Here is a 14876-nt window from a genome sequence, read left to right as displayed (position 1 = left end):
ATTCTATTCTATTCTATACAAACATTTATAAGCGCTCTACAAAGAACACAGCGCTTTACAATGAGAAACATATAAAAAATACTACAGGAAAAATACAAATCAAAGCACAAAATGAAAAAGTGAGCAACAAAAACTCAACATGGGAATAAAAATGTTTTCAAGATACGCTTGAAGCAAGACACAGACTCCGCTTCACGGATCTCCATAGGCACGTTATTCCAAATGCGAGGAGCACCGACAGCAAAGGAAGAATCACCCGCCTTTTTGTGTGATCTTAGAGTGGACAGACGGGTGCAGTCGGCGTGAGAGCGGAGTCGGTGTCTAGCACCAAGGGGATCGTTACTTCTTTGTAAACAATTAAGCTCTTCCAAATAAGAAGGGGCTTCACCATGGAGACATTTGTAAATATACAACAGGATCTTATACTGAATTCGCTCATTAACGGGGAGCCAATGTAATTCCTGCAACAAGCCGGCAGAGGGCTGGTCTCGGCCACAATTAAAAACTAACCGTGCGGCCTTGTTTTGGAGCCGCTGCAAACGCTTAAGGTCTACTGCACGTGCGCCCAGCAACAGAGAGTTTGCGTAATCAAGGCGCGAGAGGACCAACCCCTGACAGCATTGTGCCAAGCTTCACGGGTAATGAAGCGACGAATCCTCCAAAGGTTCCTAATATGAAAATTGATAGATCTACAGAGGGAGCTGATTTGGTCAGACATGTTGAGTGGACAATCAAGAAAAATGCCGAGGTTCTTAGCTGTTGCAGAGGGAGAAATGCAGACATCACCAAGTCTGAGCTCTAGATTGACAAGAGTTGGCAAAATGCGGTTGCTAGCAAAAACAATAAACTCGGTCTTGGCTTGATTGAGTTGGAGTGCATTTGCAACCATCCAGATACAAGAGCTCAAACTAGTTAGGGATCGCTGACTGTCACCCTGGATCTTTGGATCAAAATCAAGGTATAGCTGTATGTCGTCTGCATACACATGAAACATAATACCATGATCACGAATGATATCCCCAACTGGGGTAGTATACAAAGTGAAACCCAATGGCCCAATAATAGAACCCTGAGGAAGAGAATATTTCAACATGTGATCTCTGGAAACTTCATTTTTGATGGTAACCTTTGTGGTACGATCACATAAGTAAGATGCAAACCAACGATTTACAGTACCCTCTACAAGAAGCGAGAATTTTCTAAATGTAAAAACAATACAATTTCTACTATGAATGTTATGGCAATTTGGAGGTTACCGCATAGTAATGGGCTGTGCAATAATTATGAGCCCTGGGGAGGGTAAAATTGGGGGAGACATTTTGGCAAGCCGAAGGGGGGGCAAGCAATTTTAGGCCAGCCGAGAGGGGGGGCATGCGATTTTGGCACACATTTATGGGGCGGCTTTTAAATGAAACGCTCTAAAAAGGCTTAGGAAAACAGAAACGCTTTAATATGCATATTTTCCTGCTCGCAACGCTCGCAACATATATCTAGACCATTTAAGGTTTGCAAATTGGGATCCCAGAAATTTGGCCTGTGTAAAGGGGGGGTTTTGGCGGACCGAGAGGGGGGGCAAGCGATTTTGGCGAGCCGTTCGGAAATTTTACCCCCCTGGGTGGCTCATAATTATTGCACAGCCCCTAAACAACCAAGCGGCCTCTGAGGCAATTAGAAAATATATCAACGTCAATTGCGTAGTCTTAGCTCTCGAATGCCGTTTGTTATGTTCAATTTGCTTGTTTTAATCTCGAGATATGTTTAGTTGACGACGAGAGGGTAAAATCACAATTGTGCCACTTTTACTAGGGAGGAGGACTTTACATGTAAATCAGTGATAGCATCAAGTTTATCTAGAGTTCCTTCGTGAAATCAAAAGAATGCATCAATTACACAATACTATTTTTTGACTGTTTTTACTGTTTTATCATGATGCAGGAATACTGATTCTCTTTTTCCACTTAAAACAGATTAAAAGATAAATAAATATTCTGCTGTAAAATTGAATACATGTGCATGTCAATGATTTTATCATGGTAAATACTGTTCTCTTAGTCACTTAAGACATGTTAAAAGACAAACAAAATAGTGCATACTTAGCCTATAGGTTAATGAACGCGTATTACTTGTTAAGAGAGAAATTAATCAAAATAATGCACGCGCGCTGATGTTGATGCGTGCAATGCACGAGTCCCGAAGGAAGGGGGAGTGCATTAAGCGCGCTGCAGACTCCGTATGTTACGTACAATATTGTATGTACAATACTTTTCGTGACGTCAAAAAGTATTGCACGTCCAATAAATATACGTGCCACGACGAGTTGAATCAGATTAAATAAAGGTCGGTTTTATAGTGTATATTCGAAGGCGAATATTCGGCTTCGAATACTTTTTGTGACGTCAAATTATACACGGCAACGAATAAAATATGATGACATGCCGAGTTGAATCGGATTAAATATCGTGCGCCTGATAGCGAGAAAATGTCAAAAATCCCCAATGAAAATTAACCGGCAGGCAATAAGTTGTATGCAAATAATATGATATTTAGGCTTGCAAACATAAGGTATCCTACAAATGTACACGTGCATGTTTCCATATGAAAAGAAGCTCTATTTAAATCGACTGATGCAGAAAAAAACCCTCCAAATTCAGATTTATGCCTCCACCCCGGTTTGTCGGACATAAATAATGTTTGGCCCAGATCCAGGTCCCCATATCCATCTGCCCATTGAAGGGGATGTGTGATGGTCGGGGGAGGGAGGGGGGGGGGGTAAATCATTGGTTATTGATATAAACATACGTTTGCCAGGGAGGTTCACGCATTTTTGTTATCTTTTCCGCAATAGCGGAATTCTTGACGTTTTGGGCACCTATAGGCCTAAATGATGTTATTTTGGGCGGAATAAAGATACCTAATGCGTTGTTATCAGTCATTATTCATAATTGCAATGAATCCCTTCATGAATTATCCAAAACCACGAACGTTGGTACCCTATAATTGCGAGTTCTTTAAAAACAATTGTGAATTAAAACACACTTATAGCAATGTAAACAAGTTGGGAACGAGACTCCTTATCTTTTGAAAGCGTGAAAGTGGCAAATCTGCGTTTCAAAACAGACACTGAAACGCCATTGTTGTCAAACAGCCGTCGTAATGCAAATTACTATGCAACTCCTCTGACTATTTATGCGCTGTTTTCTACTGACCTGATACGGCGCGTTGGGACGCACTTAGGGGTATGATACAAGAAATATCATGTTAGGAAATTGAGCGCTTATCCAATGAAAGCACGGGAAACTACTTGATGGTATGATAAATACAAATACGGGGATTAGTCTCTGCAGCCGGGTACCCTGGACGTCGTCCACACCAGGTAAATAATTATTTTGTACAGGCAGTAAACGAACCAATAGAAATAAGCCATGTAGCGAAACACGTGTTTCTATTAAATACACCGCCGGGTGCTGAGAGTGGATGATGTTAAAAAAATAAGTTGAGTTTATACTCCGCGCGCGGTGAGCGATTGGTATTTGACCAATAAGGTAGCTCGCTTTTCCTGGAGTTCTATCTCATTGGCTAAAACCCAATCGCTATAGCTCAGCGATTTAGTATAAATTCAGCTATGAATGTCTTGCAGAATCCCCGGGCAAAACCATATTGAAAACTTGAGTGCCATGACAATGAAGAGCACATTCCTATGTTGCATTGAGATGAATTCTCGCTATTCACAATAAGGGCGCCGCCAGCGGTTTGCGATGTAATCGCGATGTATCATGGGAAAAGGTCGACATCCAAGTCCGCGCTATACGAATATTACCATGCTATTACATAGGAACACGTGACAATATTTTTTAGTTTGTCAAAATAAAGGTGTTACACGCGAATCGATACTCAATAATACTTAATAATGTGATTTGAAATGTGCACAATTAATTTTTTCTCTATCGATTTGCGTGTAATACCGTTATATCCTATCCTCTAACCAAATGAATGTTGTTTACTTCCAGTTTATTACTGCAAGTTGGTAATAAGCACTGCATTAAGTAGGGTCTATCCCATCTTTTATCTGAATCTTTTTATTCCACCCTGTATAACTTGAAGGTCACCCTGTATAATGTATAATGAGTTGAAAGGTACATATGTGAATTGCTTATGCCTTCAGCTTTCCAAAAATGTATACTTTTGCCAGTTTAGGGTTGATAATTGTTGAGATAATCTAATTAGAAACTCGATTGGTACAAGAATTAATAATATTTGTGATGTAACGCTATTAGGTGGCGAGTTCAGGACACACGTCCATATACGTCGTACAACGCTGGCATTGAAAGCTGTATAGGCCTAGACGAAATTTACATTGAGTTATCCTCCAGAGTTTACCTCAGTTGACATCTATTGTTTACTTCAATTGTGTCTGACTCTCACTAAGACCCGTCGCCCAAATATTCTTATTCAAATGAACAATATTCATGATTTGTTTTCTAATTACATCTAACTGGATCATCACTAAGCTAGGCCTAGGCAGGCCTACGCTTAAGCTGAACCTAATACTCACTCGCGCAAAAAGAACACCTTAAAAGAGTTAATACTTCGCCCATTTTTAGAGTTGTGAGAGGGACGGCTCATTTAGAGTGAAAATCACTCTTTCAGAAGAGTGAACAGTTCCACTCTATTTGAAGAGTGAAATACTTTACTCTTACTAAAGAGTGAATTTCACTCTAAAAGGAGCCGTCCCTCTCAAAGCTCAACGGGGAGTAAAGAATTAACTCTTTTTGAGTGGCTTTTCATTCTTTTTACATTTAGAGAATATCTTTTTGGCACGATTTCAGGACCCCTGCGTGGCGAAAAAATTACCACCTCTAATGTTACCTTTCTGTTTATAACTCAAGAACGGTAAGTCACAGATAGGTCAAACTATACTTTTTCTGACTTGTTATGACCAGAGAAATACTCTGGCGTGTTTTTTCAAAACTTGAGCATTTTTGAAAAAGGGACACTTTTTAATTTTTTTAACATAGCATATCTTTTTCAACACATGTTTTCTGATCTAGAAACGTTGACTAGAAGTAATTTAATATTTCCGAGGGTGCACGCCCTCCTTCCCACTAAACTATAATGCAGTCACCAAACGTTTGGTTTGGTGGAGTGCTCTCGTGGTTGTGACCTTTAGTATTATGGAACCATTTTATTTCAATGATAATGATGGACTACAGGACTATCATTTCCTTTTAAACAAATATAAAAACATACCACTGATGACCCATTCTGCAGTGAAAATGTAAACACATTGGACTTCGAGGATACCCTATTCTCCCATTTTTTCCACGTCGCTATAGTACTTCATGGTGGTGGAATTTGCCTTGGACCCATGGGTAGTGATGTTAGTTTCGATGTAGTCTTATTTCATAAACACAGATCTACATTTAAGAACTAGGTAACTTCTTAATTACTGCATTTCAAAATGAATCGCCTAAAAAGATGAAATACTCCATCTCTCCATGTATTATATGACAACGTATAACTACCGGATGTCAATTGAATTCTGATCAGCTGATCAAGCTAGCCGGGCCGCGAACTACATTCCTTAAAAGAATTAAGGGATCAGATGAATATAATATCATCAATTTTGAAAATATAGGATATGATGATAATATTATTGATAATTGTGTTTGATCTTTTATTACATCACTTGTTCCATAAGTTGAAGACAAAATTCACTCATTACAAAAATCCGTTATCAACCACATCTTGAGGGGGAAAAATTGAGCCTAAAATGTTCAAGGTCAATTCACATATTGAGATGGGTTTGTAATCGTGATGTGTGTTTGGATCTATACGTCATATTAGTGGGTATAAGATGCCCTCAATGTATCCCCGGGGGTGGGGAAAGTCATTAATGTAACCGTACAAATGATGATCTCCCGGCCCCCTCTTCACATACCTGAGGGTAGGGGTCATTCAGCTCCATTAATAGTGCAACGTAATGCATATAATGATATGTTCTGTACCATATAATTATCACGATGATTAAGACACCGGGTGGTCATCTTTTGTACGGTTACATTAATAACTTAATAAGATTTCTTTTTAAAAATTGATATCAAGCATGCCTAAAACATCGTTATGTAATGAAAACTCGTAAAATCTGAACTCTTCTTATTCTTTTTAGATATTTTTTTATATTATAGCTTCCCCATTTCGTGACATTTTTGTAGAACTATTTATCTTAGCGCTCACTACCGTTCACTGAGTGGTGAGGTTAATAACTTTGATAGTATTTTACAAAGACTTAATAAACACTTCAACACTTAATAAACACTTGTTTTACAGTGAAGATATAGGAGTGTTAAAAACAACAAAACACGTAAAAATATGAAGATGTTTATATTTTTAACACTATCTTGTGTTAAAAAACATAAACTTTTTCATATTTTTTTACGTATTTTAGTGTTTATAAATTAACACCCCTACACCTTTACTGTACAAATAAGTGTTTATTAAGTGTTCAAGTGTTTGTCAAGTGTTGCTGTCAGGGGCGTAGCCAGCTTTCTTGGTCGGGGGGGGGGGTCAAAATAATATTTTTGGGTCACAGACGAAAAAAATTACAGTTGCATCATACATTACATAGAGACTGCATGTCTTCGAGCTTCCCGAAAAGGGCCTTATTGGGATGACGTGCGCGCGTAGCGTGAAAAAATGGTATTTTACACTATTTTCGCCCATTATACGGCTAAAAAGGGCTTTATTGTTACAATGTGCGCGCGTAGCGCTGAAAATTTTTGCATTTTACACTATTTTGGCCCTGAATTTTGCTAGAAAAGTGGCTCCTTGCCCTTTTTCTTTTCTCTTGCCCTCCTGATTTTCTCTTTCATTTTTTGTCAGAGGGCACTTTTGCTTTCATTTTTTGTCAGGGGTGCCCCCAGCCCCCCCTGCCCCCCCCCCCCCCGCTGGCTACGCTACTGGTTGCTGTGCTAATTTTGTAGTGCGGTGAATCCCGAAAACTGGTATATAATAGATGATCCGATGCACTGGCCTCCATTATCATATGAACTGGATGCGCACTCTTCAATTACTCGGTATCTGTATGAACAAAAAGATTGGTTATTACAATAATTATCATATCTGATAGAATTGGTTTTACTTTATTAAATTCCGATTTTTTAAGTGATTGTGTCCAAATATTGAGAAAAATCAAGCCCAAATTCACAAGGAAAGGTATGGGTTAAACGAGAAATGCCATTGTAACGGATTTTATTTTTCCCCACATGCATGATTTTCCCAGGGAAATTATTTGTCATGACTCAATATCTACAATACATATTGAAATATAAATGTTAACAGTGGCTTCCTTGACTATTTTTCTATAAGACCAATGTATTACCCTGCAGAAATAAACAGTAGGGGAGACCAGGGAGTGTTCGCCCTTGCCTAGCGATGTTAACTTCGAGGTTAGAAGTGACCTGGTTGGCCCATGTGAAAGCCCTTTGTCTTTGCTACATACTATACGACCCAAATCTTAAGTAAATAGCAACAGAGTAAAACAAACAAACAAATTTGTGTGCGGTAAGTACGGCCATGCTGGAGCAGGTTCACCCATGGTGTGGTAAGTTTGCCCCAATAAAAAGAACAGGTTAAAATAATGCATAACAATAACATAATCAATGCAAATGTTGGGCAGTCATCATTCTCTAAACTCATTTGATAGGTATGATAATGTAGGCCTAAGCTAATGTAGGGGTCCAAAGTGAACAACTTAATAATGATTGAACAACTTCAGGGAATATTATAGTGTAGAAACGGTGGTATGAGTAATACCGATACCACTTTTAAGTTAAAACTTTCAAAAACATGCTTGCCATGTAGTTTTACCTTGTTGAAAGGTATTTTCATTAATATTTTGCATAATTCGCCGATGAGGCGAGTCCGCCCCGGGAGTTCACCTGGAGAAAACGAGGGCGAACTTGCCCCTCCACATAAAGGGCGTACATGACCCAACGGTATATTTTTCTTAACCTCGTGTTATGCCTACTAAACACAAAATGTCGATCTTTTAATTACATAATGTGTAGGGCAAATCGTTCACCTTCCTGATTAATATACGATTGAAAACTGTCTCTGCAATGTCTTGAGAAGTAAGACTTGTACTTGACTTAACTTGACTTTGACTCGGAAACGTTTTTTGATGTTAGTAATTTCTGTAGCGAGATGTCTCGTTTTCTTGGGTACTTAGCATGCTTAGTGGTGAGTACCAGCTAATTACATCATCATTGTAATTTTCCAGCAGTCACGAAATCAGAAACACGCGGACACTCGCCGGTCTCATTTAAGCAAAATTACCAAAACTGCAGTCCGACTCGCGTTAAGGGTAGATGAGGTATTATTGGTCGAAGCAGCCAAAAAAAATTTCATTATCTAAATCAATATATTATTGAAAAATAACACTTTGATGTTTTGTAAAAGTTCATTCTACAAATCATATACTTTGAAAACTTGCTTGATTACAAAAGTGTTGTTGTTTCAGCCCTCTTTACACCACATGATAACTCAATAACCACATGACCTACAAGCTACGTAAGTATAATATTTATCTGTGATATTTGAATTCTTCTACACACTCGCTATGAAATGATCAATGCAATTTTTGTCAAAGCTCACCACCATTCGCAAGGTGCTGTGCACTACCAAATCGCAACAGTTTAAAATAGTTAGTAACCGTAACAGAGTATTATTTATCTTATCCTATGGTACAGCAGAACAACAACACAATGTTGTGTTATGAGGCTCTCAATTGATCATAATACAGGTACAGCAATAAGGTTACTCCAAATTAGTGTGAAATGAATTGTAAACATGTTAATTTTAAATATTATGTAGGCGACATAAAACAAACACGGCTATAAAAAACTTAAAACATACCTTTAATAAATTTATCAGGTCTGTAGCTCACATAATAAGTAGAACTAGATACTCTCACGTTCACAGTTGTGCCCTACATATCCTGTTGCGCATGTACATATATATCCGGAATCGAAATACAAAGTACACAAATTACCGTTGCAAGGGTTAGGCGAACATGCGTTAGTAGCTGCAATTAATTCGTAAATTAAGGAGCAATATAACAAAGGTATAATCCGAACCACTAGGTGAGTTAAGCTCGATTCATACTCCACCTCGCAGTGCGATGCGATGCTGCAATGTTTTTAAAACATCGCAGCATTTTGCGATGAAATTAAGATGTGCTCTAAAATAAATCGCGATATCACGGCCGCGATGTGGAATCTGCATCTTCTTTTATCATTATCATTCTGCCGACCTTGATTTTCCCAGCAGCCAATCACAAGCGTGCACGACCGCGATATTGCGGCGCGATGCGAGAAAATTGAACAAAGTTCAACTCACTTCGCCGACGAAATGTCCATCGTGCAATTAGAATTTCCACCGCCGAGCTCGTAAAAACCTGGCTCTGATTTCATCGTGGCCGCAATGCGGAGTCTGAATCGGGCTTTACAAAGACATGAAGACGTGAGCGCATGAAATACGAATACGTAAAGCAAATTGATTTATTGATAGTTTGCATGAATGAAAGAAAGAAAGAAAGAAAGAACGAAAGAAAGAAAGAAAGAAAGAAAGAAAGAAAAAAGAAAGAAAGAAAAAAGAAAGAAAGAAAGAAAGAAAGAAAGAAAGAAAGCAAGAAAGAAAGTGTGACATGTGGTTTTTGTCACATCCTTATGTATATTTTCCCTGGACACTCTTTATAAGACTACTACATGTTCAGAAGTAAAGACATACAAGGAAGGAGCTCACTTGAAGAGATGTAGATGTAACTCCAGTCGGGGTAAGCAAATTCTTTAATAATTAGAATTAAAGTAACTTTAGTACGACAGGACAGTGTTGAGATAAGAAATTATTAAGATGTTTTATATGTTGGTTTATGTGTGTTTTAAATGTGTAAATATGTTTTAATTGCTTGCTCCTTGCAACATTTTCTTATGTTTATTACATGGTTAAGTCATGATGATAGATTTTCATTTTCGGGGAATATCTCTGTATCATTGATGCGCACGATGACGGACAGAGTGGATATTAAATAAATTAGTAAAAGTAAAAGGAAACTGGAAATCGGCCCTTTGACGTTTTGTTTCTGATCTATGTTAATTTGGAGAATGATTAAGGAAGTTCATGACGGTGATTGAAAACGCATAAACTATTGATTAAAAACATGTTATCATTTGTACCGAATCTTACACATAAGTTGAGTGCTGACCTTTTGGATATCGAGTTTAAATAAGGTAACTTATAAGAGAGCAAGTTTCTGATGAAATTTTTATATAATAAAAGATAGGCTAGTGCTATCTTTATATTATTTAGTGATGTTAACAAGAAAGTAAACATAAAATCTAGGTGTGGTATCACTGAGGAGCTGGCAATAGTAGTTCCAGATTTGTCACCCACTATCATGCCAAATTAGGTGTATTATTGTTATGTAAGTTGTTCGATTAAGCATGTTAACCCAGTTGTTTACCATCATTATTATGTTCCCAAATACTGAATTGGGCCTGAAACCAACGAACCGTAGCCCAATATACACCCAAACCAGCAGATCTTTTGAGTAAGATAAATTAGCATAATAGGTCTATTATGTCAAGATTTAGGAATTTTAGCCTTTTGAATTTGGTCGTTCTTGTACAAACATTGGCCAACTCTGATGAAAAGAGAGAGGAGTTTGAAAGGAGGGATTTGCATAAATAGTTAGGTGAAAAAGTTCAATTTGGTGACCACTCTCTGGCTAGTAAGGTTTGACGATTGATTCGACTTCTATGGACCATTTAGAAAAAAATTAGCCACCATGTCCCTCGCGAAAATCCCGTCATTTTTCGCTAGAGGCCAAAATCCAAAATGGCCGCCGCCACCATTTTGAAAATTTAAGTTTTGAACCAGAGCACCTATAATCATGCACAAAGACACTTTTTCGGATATGTCGAGTACAAGGATTCCGATTCTGACATTAGTTTGACATTACGGTATCATTTTCACCCAGAAATCCAAGATGGTGGCCGGCACCATCTTGAAAAATTTAGTTTTGAACAAGAGGACCTAAAATCGTGTACAAAGACACTTTTTTGGATAAGTCGACCACAAGGATTTCAAATTTGACATTACTTTGACATTACGAACTCATATTTACCCAGAAATCCAAGATGGTGGCCGCCGGCGCCATCTTGAAAAAAAATTAGTTTTGAACCAGATTACCTAAAATCGTGTTCAAAGACACTTTTTCCGGTAAGTCGACCCCAAGAAATCCGAATCTGACATTAATTTGACGTTACAACATAATTTGGCCCCCATTTGGTAGAGCGTAAAGAGTTACTCCTTGCGCCGTTTGGTAGAGCGTAAAGAGTTTGGTAGAGCGTAAAGAGTTACTCCTTGCGCCGTTCTCCAATATTAATCTCCTTGCGTATAAAATCCTCATACGAAAATGGTGCTACTTTCTCCCAAGTACTAAACTCCTTGCGTCGTTCTCCAAACACATTCGTAACTCTTTGCGCAGTTCTCCAAATCACTTTACTCCTTGCGCCGTTCTCCAATATTAATCTCCTTGCGCTGCTTTCTCCAAACTTGGTGCTATTTCCACCTTTCACACAATATCTTCAGGAAGCAGGACTGCGATGCAATTGTCCCCACTTATTTTGACAGTTGCGTTGAATCAGAATACCAGACTTCAGCAAGTCGACAGAAGAATATATTTCCTTTCTTGGAAGAAGTACGTTCTTTGACTCATTCTAGATCTTCTCCGACAACACTGGCAAATAGTAGTACTTTGACTACATAAAATATTTCTGGTTTGCAATTTCCTTTCTTTGAAGGAATTGGACTGTAAGCATATTAGCTAGCTAGCCCAGATCAACACTATAAACTGTGACAATAATTGTGTTTACATTTTCTTATATATCAAGCAGGGGGAAATCCCAAATATTAATAGCCAAATGTGGAAATTCCCAAGCCTTAATTATAGCATTAACCTTTCTCATGAGGGGAACCCCCTGACATCACTTCCTGAGGGGAATCCCGTGACATCATCTTCTCTTTACATCCTCAGGGGGGTTTCCAAATATTCCAAATTAGATATGATTCAACTTGTTTTGCTCAATTTGAGAGGGGAATTCCCCCAAAATGTCATCACTCATGTAATTTTGTAAACAAAGATAAATCATCAAATTAAATTATTCAGGGCACATCACATTTAAACATTGAAAAGTATCACTACAACTTTGTTTAAAGCATAATGTATTTAATTTGTATTCATTTGTTTGATCTGTTTTACAGGGTTTTTGTTTTGTTTTGTTGTAACCACCACCGCATCAATAAAGAACAACCAACGTGTGAAATATAAAATGGATACGAGTCTGTGTACTAATTTCGCGCGTTACGAAAGAAAGAAAGAAAGAAAGAAAGAAAAGAAAGAAAGAAAGAAAGAAAGAAAGAAAGAAAGAAAGAAAGAAAGAAAGAAAGAAAGAAAGAAAGAAAGAAAGAAAGAAAGAAAGAAAGAAAGAAAGAAAGAAAGAAAGAAAGAAAAAGAAAGAAAGAAAGAAAGAAAGAAAGAAAGAAAGAAAGAAAGAAAGAAAGAAAGAAAATTACTCAGGTCACGTCACACAGTAACCAAGTTGTTATTGATCATTGACATTTAAAGGAATTTATCTCTTATCTTGCTTTTTTCAAAGTAAAGTGGTCAACGAACAAAAGTACAAACAAAAATTTAGGCTTCAACAATGATATATTCATAAGTGTCAAACCGGGGGGGGAGGGCAGGGGACGTGTCCCCACCTTTCGGCAAAATGACCCATTTTGTGATCTTTACAGCGACTTTTTAACAATTTTGGCTGGTTGGCCTCCCAACACACACACACATTTCAATTTCAAGCCGGATTGCCGCTAATGGGTCCATGCAAGCACTATGTCTTATACCTGGAGGAATAGCGGTTGTCGCAGCCAGAGTGGCAGTCGTCACACCATGGTAAGAAATAAATTTAGCATAGCCCAGTAATTTTATTGTTCATAGCCAGAACTACCAGTCATTTGATTAATCAAGAGGAGTGTAAATGTTACGGTCATAAATTCGCGGTGTAAAGTTGTACGGCTTAAATTGACTTGCGTTTGGTGTATGCGTGAATGGCTCGTAAAAATAGTCTAGCATTGAAATATATACTAACAATGTTGCCAAGTTATAACCAAAAGTCTTTCATATTGGCGATGAAACGAGCGTCTGAAATAGCCAAATTAGAGAGATTGCGATGTTCCAAAGGCAGCACGTGGAACGTACGTTTTTACGTACGTTAATACGGTGTTAAATATTGCTAGTCTCGGTTCCAAACTGGATTGTGCTCATTCATCACGAAAGAGAACGAGTCAGCTAGAATAAAGACTATAATAGTTGATCTATTCTAATCTAATCTAGGTTGATAGAGGGCATAGTGATTGAAAAAATAACAGTAAGCTGAGTCTCTGCCAAATTCAAACAGGCCGCTTTTGATTTCGATTAAAATTTTGACCTATATGCTGATTAAACTTAATTGTTTTTTTTTTGTGCTCCCCAAATATTCTAGTTGCCCAAAAACATAATATTTTGGTAGATTAAAGATCGCTACATCCATCCATACATAACTTTACTTTCAAAATGAGACTTTTTCGTCCTGAAAATTGGGCGCGTTGCATGGACTTAGACATGAGGTAAAATCAGCATATTTCAACGTAGTATCTGCGTTTTATTCTACGTTGGAATCCAAAATGGGAAATCGCAATGTCATTTTTGTACCAGTATCACACACATTTCAATGGGCAATCTCTGGGTATGAATATTGCGTTTAAATTGAGTCCATTTTTAACACATCGCTGTACCTTTATTATAATGATTTGTTACAAACAAATAGGATCACAATAATAATTAGACTTTCCTTTGCATGTTCATTATCTTTGACTGTCTTTAACATATTGTGAAATGGACACATTTTGTGCATTTTCAACGATGTATCTACGTCGATTTTGCGCGTGGAATATCTTCAAAAATAGCTAAATACGTGACCTCGTGTCGGTACAGGAGAGTGGTTTTGAATAGATCAATGTACGTCCGATGTCTACGTTTGGAAATCGCAGTGTCTCTATTTTCTCTCAAGTGGCGATTTGGTAATCATGTTTTATATTGAAGTGCAATACAAAAGAACTTCATTGGAGCAAAGATAATTTATCCTATTCATTCGTAACAATGGCAAGCTAATCTGATAATTGGTTGGGCCTATATGCAAGACTCGGGTTTATTTTGAATGTTTATTTTGCAAAGAGGGAAGGGGATACTTGAGACTGACAGACTGAACAAGTGAGAGTTGGAGGGGGCGAGGAAGAAAGAGAGGAGAGGGAGAGACGGAAAGACTAGAAAGGCTCGAGAGGAGAGAGAAGGGACCGGAGAGGGAGCGGGGAGACTGATCATGGGGGGGGCAAAATATGGAGATAGACATTGATACGAGGGAGGGCGACACTGCGGCCCTGCACAGGCCCGTAGTCAGGATTTGTTGGGGTGCGGACCTTTTGTGATTTAAGGGCATATTTTCAACGATTTTACAGAAAAAAGTAGACCTTTTCATTCGGATTGGCATTTTGTCATATTAATTTAACAACATCAAAGACGAGAGGGCGCTAGACCATTAAAAACACAGGTGTTCCATAATCTTGTCTCTCCAGCCTTTATTGACACAGCATCCACCTCTATTGAAATAAGGTAATTGGTACTTCAATGTTAACAATGAATTCAAGTATACAGACCAACTTACTTAACAATGAAGTCAGATTACAGTAAACTTACTTAATCCCTTGCGTTTTCGTATCTGAAC

At 38.0% G+C, this 14876-nt stretch overlaps 1 protein-coding gene across 1 annotated transcript in view; it reads right to left on the bottom strand.

The window, feature by feature from the left end:
• Positions 1-14876, bottom strand: part of LOC140150630 (uncharacterized) — a 69286-nt gene that overhangs the window by 42470 nt on the left and 11940 nt on the right. Inside the window, exon 4 of the transcript XR_011858824.1 lies at positions 8914-9082. The gene's annotated coding sequence lies outside the window, so the exon portion shown is untranslated. The remainder of the gene's footprint in view (positions 1-8913; positions 9083-14876) is intronic.

This window comes from Amphiura filiformis, chromosome 4 (genome assembly GCF_039555335.1).
Source record: "Amphiura filiformis chromosome 4, Afil_fr2py, whole genome shotgun sequence".
NCBI lineage: Eukaryota > Metazoa > Echinodermata > Ophiuroidea > Amphilepidida > Amphiuridae > Amphiura > Amphiura filiformis.
The sequence above is the reverse complement of the archived record's forward strand: the minus strand, read 5'-3'. Positions and strand labels throughout refer to the sequence as shown.